This window comes from Phodopus roborovskii, unplaced genomic scaffold (genome assembly GCF_943737965.1).
Source record: "Phodopus roborovskii unplaced genomic scaffold, PHOROB, whole genome shotgun sequence".
NCBI classification, from domain to species: domain Eukaryota; kingdom Metazoa; phylum Chordata; class Mammalia; order Rodentia; family Cricetidae; genus Phodopus; species Phodopus roborovskii.
Genome location: NW_026126446.1, coordinates 758,649 through 775,516, shown reverse-complemented (window position 1 = coordinate 775,516; position 16,868 = coordinate 758,649). Strand labels below are relative to the sequence as shown.

The following is a 16,868-nucleotide window of genomic DNA, read 5'->3' as shown; positions in this document are numbered from 1 at the left end:
TGCCAACTATGTGTGTGCCATGTGCTTTATGTCTATTCTCACTGATCATTATAGCAGTCCTTCAATATAGGTAATCACTTATTTTGGAGATGAAAAAGCAAGTTGAGAAAGTTTGTTCAAGTGTGATGCTCTGTCGTTTAAATGCTTGTCTTCACTTTCTGTGCTCAAAGCCTTTTTTTTTTTTTTCATTACACCTCATTGCTAGCAATGAGACCTCTATGTAAAAGGTAACCATCTAGAGAATTCAGCATTTTGTAGTAATACTTTTTCCAAGTTACAATAACTTTTCCAAGTCTTTAGTTATACCATAATCTTCTCATTACTGTATTAAGGAAATAGAAATCAAGTAGACAGTGCTCCTCAATATGCAGCTTTTAAAATATAGTTGTCCTGGAGCTGCAGAGATTGCTCAGCTGTTTATGGGCTTACTGCTCTTGTAGATGACCAACCCAGGCTCTGTTTCTAACACCTGTATGTTGACTCACAACTACCTAACTTGAGTTGCAAGGGGGTCAGATGAACTTTTCTGATCTCTGAGTACACGTGTGTGCACATACATACCCAGGCACATACACATACATGACAATTTTTAAATAATAAAAGATAGCTCTTCATGTTTCCTTCAGTATTTCGCTGTTTGATACTGAGTTGGGAAATCTAGTTCAGTGGCCACAGTGCAGATTACTGTAGAAAGTAGAGTATTTAACCTTTCAACATATTTTAAAATAATCTAGGTTCATTTATATAGTTGTTTGATCACTTTCTAGTCATTTTGTCAAAGTAAGCACAAATCCCACCACTGTCTCCCTATTTCTATACATTTTGCTTGCCAGTTCCAAGTTTTTGTTTGTTTATACTTACTGGAGCTGATGGTAGCACTTAACAGTCTGTGACTTCTTAAGACATAAGCATAGCAAGAAGCAGCATTTAACACTAAGAATGGGATGTCTGAAACTAGCATAATTGGGATGCTTTTTTGTAATGTCTATTGGGGTTAGGTAGTTGATCTGCTTTGGGAAGCTTTGAATATGTTTATGAATAGGAAATAAAGGGAGGCAGCCTTTTCTGGAACTATCCCCTCCATATGTTGTCTCATTTGAGAATGATACTCAGAGATTAGAAATTAAATCCTCAATTGTGTGTCTGAAGCTGTCTGGGAGGATGGATATTTAAATTAATTGTTTTGATCTTTAACTATGTAATTTGTGGTTCTAGTTTTTTATCTGTCACATAAATAACAGCAGACATTTGAAAAACTTACCACTTAAAAGTTAAAGAATTATACTTGAAGGACCCATGCCTGTTTTATTATGGTGAAAACACATCACATCCATAGTTAAGTGAAAGAAAATTTAAATGTAATGCCTTGGAACCAGTTATGAATACAGGGATGGTTTTCTGTCTATATGTTTTGAAGTAGGTATTTTAAAAGCAGTAACTCGGAAGAGATGATAAGCTAATGAGTTGACTTGGTAGGAAGCCTGAATATGTATGTATGTATATATAAATTACACATATACAAATATGAATTACATGACTATATATAAGTTTATATATTGAAATACTGTAGTCATGCTATAGAATTAATTCATTGAATGTACTTTTTTGTTTGTTTATTTTTAGAGATGGTTTCTCTGTGTATCCATGGCTGTTCTGGAACTCCTAGAGACCCACCTGCCTCTGCCTTCAAAGTGTTGGGACCACCACTGCCCACCTGTTATGTACTTTTTGAAAGAATTTTCTTTGATCTCACCAAAGAAGTTTAGTAATGAGCCAATAAAGCTTACATTTCATCTAGAGTATATGAAAGATAAACCAATATTTGCTTCCTATATTTGCTGTCTGAATATAATAACACAATTAATAGCTTTAGTTAGTAGCAAGGATGAAATTCAGGTTGTGTTCCCTAATTTTACTTTCCTGGATTAGAAAAGTTATTTATTTAAAATTATTTTAAAATTTATGTGTATGAGTGTTTTTCCTGTGTATATTATGTATATGTTACATGTATGTCTGGTGTCCATGGAGGTCAGAAGAGGGCAATCTGGAACTGAGGTTAAGGGTGATGGTGAGTTACTGTGTGGGTACTGGAGTATGAACCTGAGTGCTCTCTCCAGCCTCTGAAAATTACTTAGATTTTAGAAAATATAATTAAATATATTCTTAAATATGAAAATTATTTTAGCAAAGGAAAACTAGCTGGGTTTAGAGTGATTTAGAATGTGTCACAAAGGAAAACATTTTTGATTTTTTTGTATACTATTGTGTTTCCAGTGTGTGATGTATTATAATCTCAAAAGACATTTGATGCATGAATGAATGCTGAATTGTAACATACTAAAGTGGCACACATACTGAAACTCAAGCTTTCTGATACTGCTAGTATTTCTTCTAAATGGCATAAACTAGAAAGAATTCCCTGTTCTTGTAGACTGGAATTTTATTGAAGACATGTTTACATTTTCTGATGTTTAGGATTCATATCATGTTGTATGTACTTGAATGTTATTTGTGGGGTATTAATTTTTGAGTCTTGGCTAAATTAAAAGACTAGCATTTGGAACTCATTATGAAATATTTTTGCTTTTGGGTCATTGAGACAAAATCTTGCTACATTAACCAAGTTGGACTTGAACCTACTTCAATCTCCCAGTGGCTGGGGTCAGAGAAATGTACTACCATGACTGGCTGTATGTGTGTGTATAACTATGTAAAACATATGTATGTAAGTATCACTGAGAAGCAATGAGCAGTGAGTTCCTTTAACTGAAGACACCACAATCTGGTGATGAAAGTGATATGGCACACATTTTATGGATTTTATTATACTACATAAATCAGTGTCAGCATTTTAGGTAAATTGCTTTTTCTGCATGCCAAAATGCATTATTAATTTCCAGCTTATGCTTTTCATTAGTACTAGGTGGCTAGTACTCAATCTTAAAACTACATTTCCTTGTTATTTTGGTCTTCCATATTAATTGTCATAGTCTTTTTTAGGTACTCATTCTGTCTTTAGTTTGTTGTTGAGTATAGAAAAACATGCTTAAAAAGGACTGTAAATAGCTTCCAATAATTGCCATGCCTCTTATGTAGAAAAGAACAATAAAGCATATTGAAATTAATTTTGAGGTTCAGTTTTCTTTATGCTTGACATTGGGAGTTAACAGGCAACAGTCCAGCCCATGAGCACGTCCTGCTTTCCACCTGTTTCTGTAAGTAGTTTTATTGAATGAAACACAGCCGTGCCTATTTGTTTCCATATTGTCTGTGGTTACTTTCACATTATAATTGCAGAGCTAAGTAGTGGTCACAGTCTGCTAAGTATAACATATTCACCTCCTGGCCCTTTACAGAAGATGTTTGCTTACTGTTGTGCATCACTGCTGGAAACACAGAAAGCTTTGGTTGCAAATTCTTATCCTTTAAAAATGAGATGTCAGCAGGGCGTTGGTAGTGCATGCCTTTAATCCCAGCACTCGGGAGGCAGAGGCAGGCAGATCTCTGTGAGTTTGAGGCTAGCCTGGTGTACAGAGTGAGTTCCAGGTCAGCCTTCAAAGCTGCACAGAGAAACTCTGTCTCAAAAAAAACAAAAATCAAAAAATAAACAAAAAATTAAATAAAAGTAAGATGTCATTTATGTAGAGTGCAGTTCAATAACCTTTGGCAAATTTTAACACCTAATCAGAATGAGCGAATGCTACTCTAAAGATCTCTGTTATCTCTTTCCAGACAGTCTAGCAACTGTTCTGATTTCTATTGAGGTAGATTAGTTTTACCTGTTTTTGCACCTTATATGAATGGCTTCATAGAGTATAAGCTCTCTGTATGACAGTTATTTAGCAAAATGATTTTTAGACTTCTCTGTGTTATCGCATAGTAGTAGTTATATGTAGTAGCCAATTCTCTTATCTGTTAGTTTTATTTTTGGTGTTGTTTGTTTGCGTGTGTGTGTGTGTGTGTGTGTGTGTGTGTGTGTGTGTGTGTGTGTGTTTTTCAGAAGGGTTTCTCTTTGTAGCTTTTCCTAGAATTCACTCTGTAGATAAGGCTGGCCTTGAATTCACAAAGATCTGCCTGCCTCTGCCTCCCGAGAGCTGGGATTAGAGGTGTGCAACATTCCCCCCAGCTCCCTCTGCTTTTATTTATTTTATTGTGTCTTAAAATCTGTTGATGGGTACTTGAGTTCTTTCCAGTTTGGGAATATTACAAATAAAACTGTGTGTGTGTGTGGATATTACAAATAAAGCTGTGTGTGTGTGTGTGTGTGTGTGTGTGTGTGTGTGTGTGTGTGTGTGTGAGAGAGAGAGAGAGAGAGAGAGAGAGAGAGAGAACCTTAAGTGTTTAGTATACTGTTACATATCTCCTGAGTCCAGGAATAAACACGCAGGGTGATAGGACATATATGCTTATCAGGAACTGTTTAATGTTTTTTGGATTTTGAATGTTCCTCAAAGATCTGTATGGTAAAGGTTCATTCTGCAGGGTAGTATTTTGGGGGAATTAATAGAACTTATTAGAAGGTTTAGTCTCTTGAGGTTTTAGGATTCGGAGAGATTGTGGGATATTGGCACTTTCCTCTTTTACTTTGCTTTCTGGCTTTAGGTGAACTATTAGTCTATCATACACAATGTCATTTCTATCTTGTCTTTTCATTAGAGGCCCAAATCAGTAGTACTTGATCCATAGACTAAAACCTCCAGAAATGGTTTGACCTGAACAAACTTCTCTTGTAAGTTAGTTATCTCAAGTATTTCATTACAGTGATGGAAGTGCCTACTTATTAACTGTTGAGCCATTTTCTAAAATGTACATTCTTCAAACAGCCTGCTTTATATTAGAGATCACATCCGTGGCCGTACTATCTTAAATGTACCTAATCTCCAACTGATAGTGCTCAGGTTCTCTGACATTCTTTGCAACCCTTGGTGTGTTGGGCTTTACTTTTAGGTGCTCTGAAGGGCATAACTGAATGACTAGTGTCAGTAATATTTCATTAGACTTACAATTTTGTTATTGATTTGGTGATTGGTGGTAGTATATATTAGTGCCTTTTTTGTGTGTGTGTGTGTGTGTGTGTGTGCTATCTAGTGGTCCACTTTTGGGGGGGTTGTTTTGAGACAGCTGTCCTGGAACTAGTACTGTAGACCAGGCTGGTCTCGAACTCACACCAACACCCAACAATTTTTTTTTTTAAAGGTTTCATGAATGTTTTGACTATATGTGTTCTTTGAAAGCCAGAAGAGCAGCACATCAGATCCTGTAGAACTAAAGTTACAGAAAGTTGTGAACCTCCATGTCGGTACTGGGAGTTGAACCCCAGAGTAACAAGTGCTTAACTCCTGAGTCATCTTTCCAGGTCATCTGTTAAATCTTTAATGTTTCATTTTGTGTGTTTGTGTTTGTGTGTGTAGCGCTAGCTGTCCTGGAATTAGTTCTGGCCTCCCTGCCTCTGCCTCCTGAGTGCTGGAATTAAAGATGTGTGCCACCACAAAATATAGTTTTTAAAGATCACATTTATTTGTGTACTTGAGTAATTATGTGTGCATGTGCCACAGCATCACAGCATCCTGGCTGGAGTTGCCCTCATCTAGTCTGTGAGTCCAGAGGAGGACCAAACTCAGGTTGTCAAGCTTGGTGGCATGTGTTTTTATCAGTCCCCAAAATAAAGCATAAAGCCCTTTTGCTTTTGTTGTTGTTGTTTTTTTTTTTTTTTTTTTTTTTTTTTTTGACACAAGGTCTTTATGTAACTCTGTCCTGGAACTTGTTTTTGTTTAGGTATGTTTTGATTATCTTTTTTAAATTTATTGTTTTGAGACAGGGTTTCACTGTATTGTTATGTATCCCTGGCTTCCTGGAACTCTGTAGACAATGCTGGCCTCAAATTCAGAGGTCTGTTTCCTTTTGCCTCTGGAGCATCAGAATTAATGATAGGCAGATAATGCATCACCATGCCCCATAGAGTCTCATGATTTTTTTTTTTTTTTTTTGGAAACAGGGTTTCTTTGTGCAATAGTCCCAGCTGTCCTGGAACTTGATTTGTAGACCGGGCTGGCCTTGAACTCAGATCAGCCTGCTCCTGCTGATCTTTTAATTGATGTAAGTAGACCAACCAGTCAAATTAATGTAGTTGAGTAAATTATTAAAGTAATTACTTTTCTTGTTGCTGTGGCCAAATCCCTTAAGGAAGAGAGAGGTTTACTTTGGCTCATGGTTTGAGGGTATAGTCCATCATTGTGGGAAAGGTATGGAGGCAGGAGCTTGAGGTCAGGTCACATAATCAAAAAGCAGAGAGGTAGTGCTAGTGCTCAACTGATTTATTTTCCCCCTTCAGTTTAGGATTCCAGTGCTTGGGATGGTTCCACTCATAATCAGAGTGTTTTTTCATCTCAGTTAAACTTTTGGATACATCCTCCTATAGATGCCAAAAGTGTGTATCTTAGGTGATTTCAAATCCAGACAAATTGATGGTGAACATTAACTATCACATCTACCATGTTTATAGCTTTTTGTTAATTGCATGTGTTCTTGTTTTCTTCTGATTTATGTTTCTTGTTTTGTCCTACTTTTCAGATGAAGTCTTGCTAAGTTATTTAGGCTGGCCTCTAACTTTGAATCTTTCCTCCCATATTAGCCTTAGGAGCACATCAGATCCTGTAGGACTAAAGTTACAGAAAGTTGTGAACCTCCATGTCGGTACTGGGAGTTGAACCCCAGAGTAACAAGTGCTTAACTCCTGAGTCATCTTTCCAGGTCATCTGTTAAGTCTTTAATGTTTCATTTTGTGTGTTTGTTCTCACATCTAGACTGTTCTCCTGTGTTAGTTGTACATATAACTGATTCTGTTTCTCCCACTCAGCATATTAGTTACACATTATGTATACATTTTCTTTGTAGTTGCCTTGTAGTTAGCATATGCACTTATAACTTAGCTAAGTACAGCATCCACAGCTATTGTATTGCTTCTTGTGTACTGTAGGCACAATAAAACAGACCAGTCCCAATTCTTTTCTGTCATTTATGATCTTACTACCCTTCATTTTTCTTAAGTATACACATTATCATTTTATACATTCCTGCTGCTGTTGCATTATGTAGATACATTCAAATACAATTTATATTTTGAAAATATTTATTTTATGTGTGTACATCTGAATGTGAATTTGTGCACCATGTATGTGCAAGATCCTGTGAAGATCAGAAAGTGGTGTGGATCCCCTGGAACTGGAATTACAGGCATATACATATACAGTTGCTATGTATATGCTGGGAACAGAACTCAGGTCCTCTATCACAGCAGTAAACATTCCTAATCACAGAGTCATCTTTCCACTCCTGATAGCTCCAGTAAATTTAAAGACATTATTTTAATCCTCATCTATTGGTTTCCTTTTTGTAGATTAATTTTCTGTCCAATAATCAGAATGAACTTGTTTCCCCATATAACTTTTAACTTTTCTTACAGGATAGGCCTACTGATCGTAGATTCTCTGTTTTGGTATATCAAATCTTACTGGGTTATGTGGAGGCAGTGGGAGTCATGTTGGGGATTGAATTTAGAGGGCCTCAGACACTGTAGATGAGCTACAGACACCTCCAGGCCCAGGCGTATTTAGTTCCCTTACTATGAGGGATATTTTCTTTACTAAGAATTTGGCATTGTCTCTTTTCCTACTTTCTCTAACTTTCATCCTTTTTTTTTTTTTTTATGGTTTCTGATGAAACATCTGTAATTGTTATTCCTATTCCTCTGTATATACAGAGCTATTACTCTTATTTCCCTTTTCTCAAAGGTTTTCTTTGTCTGCTTTTCTGTAGTTTGAACAATATGCTGAAATACAGGTTTAGTTTTGGCATTTATCTTCCTGGTAATCTCTGAACTTCCTGGAGCTGTAATTTGTAGTTTAACATATATCACTAATTATGGAAAATTACAAATCTGTTCATCCCAGTCTTGTGTTATATAGGATAGTCTCAGACTAGCTTTTGGATCCTTCTACTTTAGTTGCCCAAGTAGCTGATTATATGGAATGCATTATGGAACTCTATTGTTACCTTTTCTTGTTAGTTTTTTTAAGAAAATACTTTTCTAATTTTTTGAGGTTAAAATTACATTACTTTCCCCCTTATGCCTCCCCCAGCCCATGTATTTCCTTTTACTTTCAAATTCATGGGCTATATTTTTATATCCTATTTTGCACATTTTGGTTCTTGTCTCTCTTACTCATTTGAAATTGTCACACATTATTGGGTATTTTGGGTTTTTATTTATATTCAGTTAGCGTTTCAGTTTGGGAAGTTTCTCTTGAAATATCTTTGTCTTTATCCTCTGTAGTACTTCTGCTAGGCTAGCATTTTATGACTGAGTTTATACTGACATCATTTATTGAAATACCTTGACATTTATTGATTTCTTTCTTCAGTAATATCTAGTCTACTAATGAACCCACCACAGATTTCATTTTTTGGGGTGTGTGTGTGTGTGTGTGTTTGCTTGTGTATACACTGTGGCATATATGGGGGGGGGTGGTAGGCTCAAAAGGACAGTTTGTGAGAGTCCATTCTTTCCTTCCACCATATGGCACTCAGGGATGAACTCAAATCATCAGGCTTGGTAGCAAGTATTTTTACCCCTGGAGCCATCTTATCAGCTCAAGATTTTATTTCCAAAACAGTGTCTTCTGGCAGCCCTGTGTACACCAGGCTGGCCTCAACCTCACATAAGTCTACTTTCTTCTGCCTCCTAAATGCTGGGATTGAAGGCACCTGGTCAGTATTTATTTCTAATATTTTATTTCTCTTTTAGAGTTTATATCTCTGCTTAAATTGTCTTTATTATATGTTTTCTACTTGTTTTCAGTAAAGACCTTTATAACATATCTGGTAAAGCTATTTGAAATCTTGTCATCTAGTTTAAAAAAAATTTTGTCCTAGCTGGACTGGGGTAGGGGGAAAGGTGGGGAAGCAGATAAATCTCTTAAGTGTGAGGCCAGCTACATCACTACAGAATCCCTGTATTTAAAAAAAAAAAAAAAACTTCCCCCCCCTTTCTGCATGATTCTGTTCAGGGGCTTGATACATGTCTGTGTTTTGATTTATTTACCTTTTTCATTGTGAAAAACCAGATATAATGTATCAGAACAGAAATTTAGAGGCAAAAGGTCCTTTGTGGGACAAGTTCTATTCTGATGTGTCTGGGAGTTGAGTTGGGCTTGATACTTGCTTCAGCTTCCCCATTGTCTTCGTTTCTTCATTTAGAATCCGACCCTGCAGCTCTCTCAGCTGTAATCCATTGCTGTCCAAGATTTTGAGAAGGTAGTATTCGGTATGTCCTTATTTTTCAGCTTTCAACGGACCTCTATCCTTGTTCTGTGCTGCCTTAAATTCCCCCACATCCCTTTAGGTAAGCCAGGAAGGCTTGCAGGGGATAGAGTTTGAGGAGCTGCCCTTCTTTGGACAGAGTAAAGCTGTTTACATGCCAGTTAGGAATATATTAGTCAGGGGTCTCTAAAGGAACAGAACTGATAGAATGAATACATACACATGTATGTGATTTTATTTGATTGGCTTAGAGATAATGGTCTGGATAGTCCAGTAGTGGATGTCTCTGCAGTCCCAATCTGGTGCTAAAATTGGGGTGGATTCCTACAGAGCTGCTGGTTTTCAGTCTGTGTTGGATTTAATGCTGGCCATAGCAACAAGATAGATGAACTTGCCAGTGAGTGTGAAGGTAGACACTCAGAAAGAACACTGCTGGCCCATTTTAGGGTGGGTCTTCCTGCTTCAAATCTGATTAAGAAAAATCCCTTACAGGAGTGTCCAACAGTTTGTTTTTATAAGTATATTCTAGGGCTAGGTATGGTGCCACATGCCTTTAATTCTAGCACTGGGGAGGCAGAGACAGGAGGCTGAATTAAAAAGTCATAGTTTCAGGTCAGCTAAGCCTACATGCTGAAACCTTGACTTAAAAGACATCGCTGTGTCTGGGGATATATAAAGGGAGATTTTCTCATTTATTTGTTGAAAAATTTTTCTAGACTGAATTATTGGGCACCATTGTTTGAAATCAGTTTACCACATGTGAGTTGGGCTATTTCTGCTCTGTTTATTCTTATGTTAATATTACATGCTCCAAATAATAAGTATGTAGCATATCCTTGTTTCTCGCTTCCTACCTTTATGTGGATAGGAAGCAAGTTGCCAGGCTTGTGAAGCTTTACCAGCTGAGCTATCTCTCCAGCTCCACCTTGGCAGGGTTGCTCACTGAACCTAGAATTTACAGACTGTGCTGTTGTGCTGGACTGACTGGCCAGGAAGCCTCAGGGATTCTTCACTTTCTTCCTCTTCAGCAGAGGGTGGTGTACAGTAGTGTGCGAGGCCCTTTCTATTGCTGCTGGGGACCCAAAATTTCTTCCTTCCTTCCTTCCTTCCTTCCTTCCTTCCTTCCTTCCTTCCTTCCTTCCTTCCTTCCCTCCCTCTTTCCCTCCCTCCCTCCCTTCCTAGCTATTATTATTTTTTGTTTGTTTTGTTTGCATGTATCTATGTGCACTGCTACTTGAGTTACACAGGGTTGTGAGCTGCCATGAGAATGCTGGAACGCAAACTCATGACCTTTGGAAGTGATATAATGCGCAGTAAGGGGAACATGGGGGATCCCATGGCAGGTGAGGGACAAACATTATAGATCTAGCTTATGTGGGAAGTTTTATTGTGGGAGAGGAGAGAGACAAGGGGGGGGGGCAGAGAAGAAGAAAAACAGGAAAAGACCTGTCTCCCTATTCACAAGGTACAGTGGGAAGTGAGTGGGAGTGGGCAGAGCTTGTCTCTTAAAGAGACCTTTTGCACCTGTGTACAGAGCCTGGGTACCCTAGCCTTGCACCCGAAGGGGTGGGGCCAAGGTGTGTTTGGTTGATAACAGGAAGAAAAGCCTGTGATCCTAACTGTGGAGCCATCTTTCCAGTCCCCATGTCTGTCTTTTCTGAATCAACTCTTGGCTTTGGTTTCTCTTTTAACTTGAATGATTTTTATTTTTCCCAAAAACTGAATGTGTTTGTATGACAGGTCTTCTGAGGGTGTTTTTAAGCAAGAAAATTTCCTTAAAAGCTTCCTTCAAACATCGTTTCACTGAGACTTTTGGTTCTTCAACCTCAGTCTGAGGCCATTTGTCTATGCTACCCTCACATAATAATGCTTTGAAATTACCCTGCTTCTTTGGGCTTTTTTCCCTCCTTTTAAGTGTCTTAATTTCTACAACCCATATATTTCACTAGTTTTTGTAAATAACTATACAGTTAAAATTGGACATGGGAGTAAGCCATTCATTCGACAGTCCAAAGACCAACTGGTTAGCTAGCAACATGAGTATGAAAGATAACTGGGTAAGTCCTTCTATCATGAAATTTCAAAATTCCCTGGATGAAGACGTGATTCTGAAGCGTCCAGGAAAAAAATAAATCAGCTTTAAAATAAATGAAGGTCTGATTAGACTGAAGGTCAGACTGGACACTTAGCAGCCACATTACATACTTCATGAAAACAGAACACTTGGTAATTTTCTTGAGAAAGTAATTTTAACCCAGTACTGTAATCAAATGGTCCTGTTTATAGGTAGAGTTCTCACATAGGCATGGGCCTACAAACCTTTTGTTCTGACTGCCATTTAGTCTTTAGGGATATGCCTAAGCAAAATGAAAATGTAAACAAAGAACAAGGAAAAAAAGGTTTTTAAAAAATGTTGAGTCAGCCAGGTGGTGGTGGTGCCCACCTTTACTCCCAGCACTTGGGAGGAAGACACAGGCAGATCTCTGAGCTCGAAGCCAGCCTGGTCTACAGAACTAGTTCCAGGATAGGCTGTAAAGTTACACAGATAAACCCTGTCTTCGAAAAACAAAACAAAAATTGTTGAGCCATCGCAGAAGAGTAGAGAAAAGACACTGGTAGTCAGCTGTCTAAAATGCTTAGAAAGCCATCTTTCTAGATTTGTGCAAGGAGATCCTGGTGGAATGAATACTATCATGAAAGCTTGAAACAAAAGTTAGTATAATTAATATAGGACAAGAATATAAAGAAAACCAAAATTATCATCATTAAAGATGTCATGGAAATCTAAACATATAGTGTAAGAAAATTATGGTTGTTAACAGACCAAATTATGTCATACAGTTAATAGGATTGTAATAATGTACTTGACCTTAAGTCTAGAAACATTTTTTTGTCTTTATGTAGCTGTAAGATTGTGACATTGGACCATAGAATAGAAAATGAACTGTATATCAGGACTATGATTCCTTAGTAATAATGACATAGTTATAAAAGTGCTATTTCTTGAGTTTCAACCTTGAGTCAGCCCTTTAGTCACCACAGGAATAGACAGAGCCTAGTATGCTGTGATTGTAAGGCAGACTCTAACAATTATAATAATAAAAGGGATAAGCTGGTGGAAAGGGGTGGGGAGAGTGCTACCTCTAATAGTTTTGTTTTCACAATGAGAATCAAGAGGTAATGCTGAATTGTCAAATAAGCAATAAAGATATATTGTTAAAGTTCAAAGGTGGCTAGGTGTGGTAGGGCACACCCATTATCCTATAACTTTGGAGGCAGAGGAAGGAGGATTGTCAGTTTAAGACTTGACAGCCTGTGTAGAAAGTTCCACAGAAAGACCCTATCTCAAAAACATTTATTCCATGAAATACTTGAAGACTTTCCAAGTATTAGGAAAGAGATGGCTATCTAGATCTAATAGGTTCAAGGTATAGATTTACCTCTTCTCTCTCCTTCAACCTCTCCAAGGTTTTTTGCTTTTTTTTTTTTTTTAAATCCTCTCCAAGACTTATAGTAAATCCGTCAAAAGTATGCGATAAAGAGAATTCTAAAAATAGGTGTTAAGTTAGCCTGTGCATGTAGCTTAGTGGTAGAGCACTTGTCCGGCATACAGAAAGGCCTGAGTTTGATCCCAGCACCACCAAAAAAAAAAAAAAAAAAAAAAAAAACAACCAGAAATATAATAAAGGAAGTACTATTAAACTCAAAGTAGATGTCTGTGGAGAAGGAGAAACCATATAGGCTAGAATCAAGTGGATGTTATATATTCAAAGTCCTGGGGTGGGATGGTGAGCAATCAAGATTACTGTACCTACTAGTTATTCTTTAGAATTGAAGAAGGTATACTTTACAAGACAACAAAAGCCACTAGACTAGCTGTTATAAAAGCATATGTAAAGAAGTATGAAATGAAGCATAAAAGAATCACTTAAAGAAAATCACCAAGAAGCAAAGGATGCAAAACAACCAAAAGTATTTTAACAGAATAGCAAGATCCCTCCCTCCCTCCCTCCCTCCCTCCCTCCCTCCCTCCCTCCCTCCCTTCCTTCCTCCCTTCCTTCCTCCCATTCATTCACTTTTGAGACAGAGTTTCTCTATGTACTCCTGGATGCCCCGGAACTCACTCTGTGTACAAAGCTGGCCTCAAACTCACAGATCCACCTGCCTCTACTTCTCAAGTGCTGGGATTAAAGGCATGTGCCACTATGCCCAGCAAGAGCATGTTTTATTAGTAATAACCTTGAAAGTAAGTGGATTCAGTTATTCAGCTAAAGCATATAAACTGGAAAAAAATAAACTGGCTGAATTATGAAGGCATGTGGGATCAGTTCATATGCTGCCTGTAAGAAACCCAGTGAAAACACATAAAAACTGAAAACGAAAGTATCAAAAAGGTTCTCCACAAGCAGAAACCAAGAGTAGAAAAATGTATGTATTAAATAAGAAAACTGAAAAGAGGCTACTCAATGATGAAGAGATAATTTGGCAGGCTTGAATAGTAGTTACAAATATGTATTCAGTTCTAGAACTACTCCTTTATACAAAGCAGACATTACTAGATGTAAAAGGAGAGTAGGCTCTAATGCAGTATTGTTTGGGACTTCATCCCATGTTCATTTCTAGAATAGAGTATATACTACAGAATAAGTTGATCTGACAAACATTTACATTATATGCTACCCAGAAGTTGCAGAATGTATATTCTTCTGCATTGTAATGTTCTAACTAGACGTAGGCTAAAAGAACTTGACATTAGAGTGTATTTTCTTTGACAACATTGTTGAATAAGTAAAACCAAGAGAACTCCAGAAATAGTAGAAATGAGGTTGGCTGTGGTGATGCATGTCTTTAATCACAGCCCCAGGAAGCAGAGTCAGGTGGCTCTGAGTTCAAGGTATGCCTGGTCTACAGAGCAAATTTCAGGACAGCCGGGGGATACACAGAGAAACCTAATCTCAAAAACCCAGACAAATGAATGAATGAATGAATGAATGAATGAATAAATAATAAAAATGCATGTACATCAAGTAAAAAAGAGAAACAAAAAAAATTTTTTTTCAACATTAGGAAGAAAAGTAGTGCAACTTACCACAATAAGGATGACTGGTATATGAAAGCCCCACATAGCCAGTATCATTGGATGGAGCAAAGCAGAAATTGTTGCTTCTAAGATTACACAAAGTCTTTAATTTCAGCACATAGGAAGCCAAGGCAGGTGAATCTCCTGGATCTCTGCTGCAGAATATTTAATTATGAAAGATGTGCTACAATTGTTTATGTTGCGGAATATTTGTATAACTATGTTTTGCTGTTTTACCTTGCCTGCCTAAGTAAGGCACTTCATTGGCCTAATAAAAAGCTGAACAGCCAATAGTGAGGGAGGAGGTATAGGGAATTTCAGACGGAGAGTAAAACCGAGCTGGGATTTAGGCTAGGGGAGGAGAAAAAGAGACAAGATGCCAGGGAGACCCCAGGGGCCAGACAGACAGACATGGAAAAAGCAGGAAAGTAGGACATACAGAATGAAAGAAAGGTAGAAAGCCCTGAGGCAAAAATAGATGAATATAAACAGGTTAAATTAAATTAAAAGAGCTAATGGGACAACCTAAGTTAAGATGAGCATTCATAATTTTATAATTCTCTGTATCTTTCTTTGGGAGCTGGTTGCTGGCCCAAAGAAAAGTTCAACTACAAATCTCTGAGTTCGAGGCCATTTTGGTCTACAGAGCTGGCTCTAGGATATCCAAGGCTACAAAGAAACCTTGTCTTGAAAAACAAAGTAAAATTAGCTGCAAGACAAGGATGTCAGCTATCCAACACCATTCAATGTACAGTATTAGAAATTATACCCAGGGCTATAAGATGAGGGAAACAAATCTGGGGCATCCACATTGGAAGAAGGAAGTCAAATTAACAATGTTTTCAGATGACATGATTTTATATGGGAGAAAACCTACAGACTACCAACATTATTTGAAGTAAGGTTGGAGAGTTCAACATCAATATATACCAGCAACAAAATTACTGAAGAAATCAAGAGGTTTTTTAAAGGCACCTAAAACCTATAAATAAATTTAACTAAGGTTGATCTGGACATAGTGCCTGCCTTTAGTCATAGCACTCTGGAGGCAAAGGCAGATGAGCTGAGTTTGAAGCCAGCTGGTCTACAGAGTGAATCCAGGGCAGCCAAGTTGCACAGAGAAGCCCTGTCTGGAAAAACCACACCAAACAAAACAAATTTTAAAGTTATTACTGATTTACAACGATACTATAGATAAGGTTGTTAATGGCTTACAAAATACTTTTAAAATTTCTTTTTAATGTACATTGGAGTTTTTTTTTTTTTTTTTTTTTTTTTTTTTTGCCAGCATGTGAGGGTATCAGATCCCCCTTGAAATGGAGTTACAGGAGGTTGTGAGCTGCTATGTGAGTACTGGGAATTGAACCAGGTTCTGTGGAAAAGCAACCAGTGCTCTTAGCTTCTGACCCATTTCTCCATCCCTATAAAATACCGTTGAGACAGAAAAATGAAAAGACATAGTAAGAGTATTTATAGATGGTAAGGATTAATTTTACTAAATGGTAATGGTACTCCGTATTTTAAAGATTCAGTGTAATTCCTATTAAAACGTTACTGGTATTTTTTAAAGAAATTTGAATGTTCAAGGAAACGATGTCAAGTTATCCTGACCATTATTGTATACATAAGCTGATGTATACATCAGACTGTGTTCCACAAATATATATAATTGCTTCACATGTACACACAATTACTATGTATCAGTTAAAAATAAATATTTAATCTTATTTCTCCCTTGTATTTTGGTATTTTGAAACAGGGTTTCTCTGTGTAGCTCTGGCTGTCCCAGAAGTTGCTGTCTTTCCTGTTTCAGGACAGGCTCCAAAGCAATACAGAGAAACCCTGTCAAGAAAAAAGAAAAAGAAAAAATTCTTTTTGATAGAGAATAAAACAAATGATACCATATCCTAGAATTCCATGTGCATGTTAGGTATGATATGAAATTTAGATTTTGGGTTAGTTTCAAAATCTTACATGTTATTTCAGTGGCCTTTTCTCAGTTGTACAGATTATTTTTCAATCACATTAATATTCTCACTTGAATTGCAAATAAAACCAGTTCCCACCAAATTTGATAATGGGACATTTTATTTTATTTGTACTGCTTAATCACAGTATTCCTTTGCTTTGTTTTTCCTGTATATTTTATTGTTTTCAGTAGGAGGGAACATCAGTAATTGATGCTTGAGGCAAATGAAGCTGATTTATGTGTTGACTTAGTCAGAGCGCTAACAAGTCCACAGGAAATTGCTAGACTTATGTAAACTGACCATGTGTTTCTAAGGAGACTGTTGGTACAGTACTAACTTTCCTCCCACACCTGCCACATGATGCCTTCATTTTTCTACCTGTTAAGACCTCCTTGGCAATACTGTTAATTGTTTACCTATGATACAGTTTTTTCCTTCTATGGAACACTTTTGTTGATTTTTGAATCGAGAACCGACTCCCTTACACATATACATCACAC

General features: G+C 37.2%; 1 protein-coding gene across 9 annotated transcripts in view; it reads left to right on the top strand.

Moving 5' to 3' along the window:
• Ptbp3 (polypyrimidine tract binding protein 3) overlaps positions 1 to 16,868 on the top strand; it is a 297,169-nt gene that overhangs the window by 223,317 nt on the left and 56,984 nt on the right. The gene's annotated exons all lie outside the window — the stretch shown is intronic.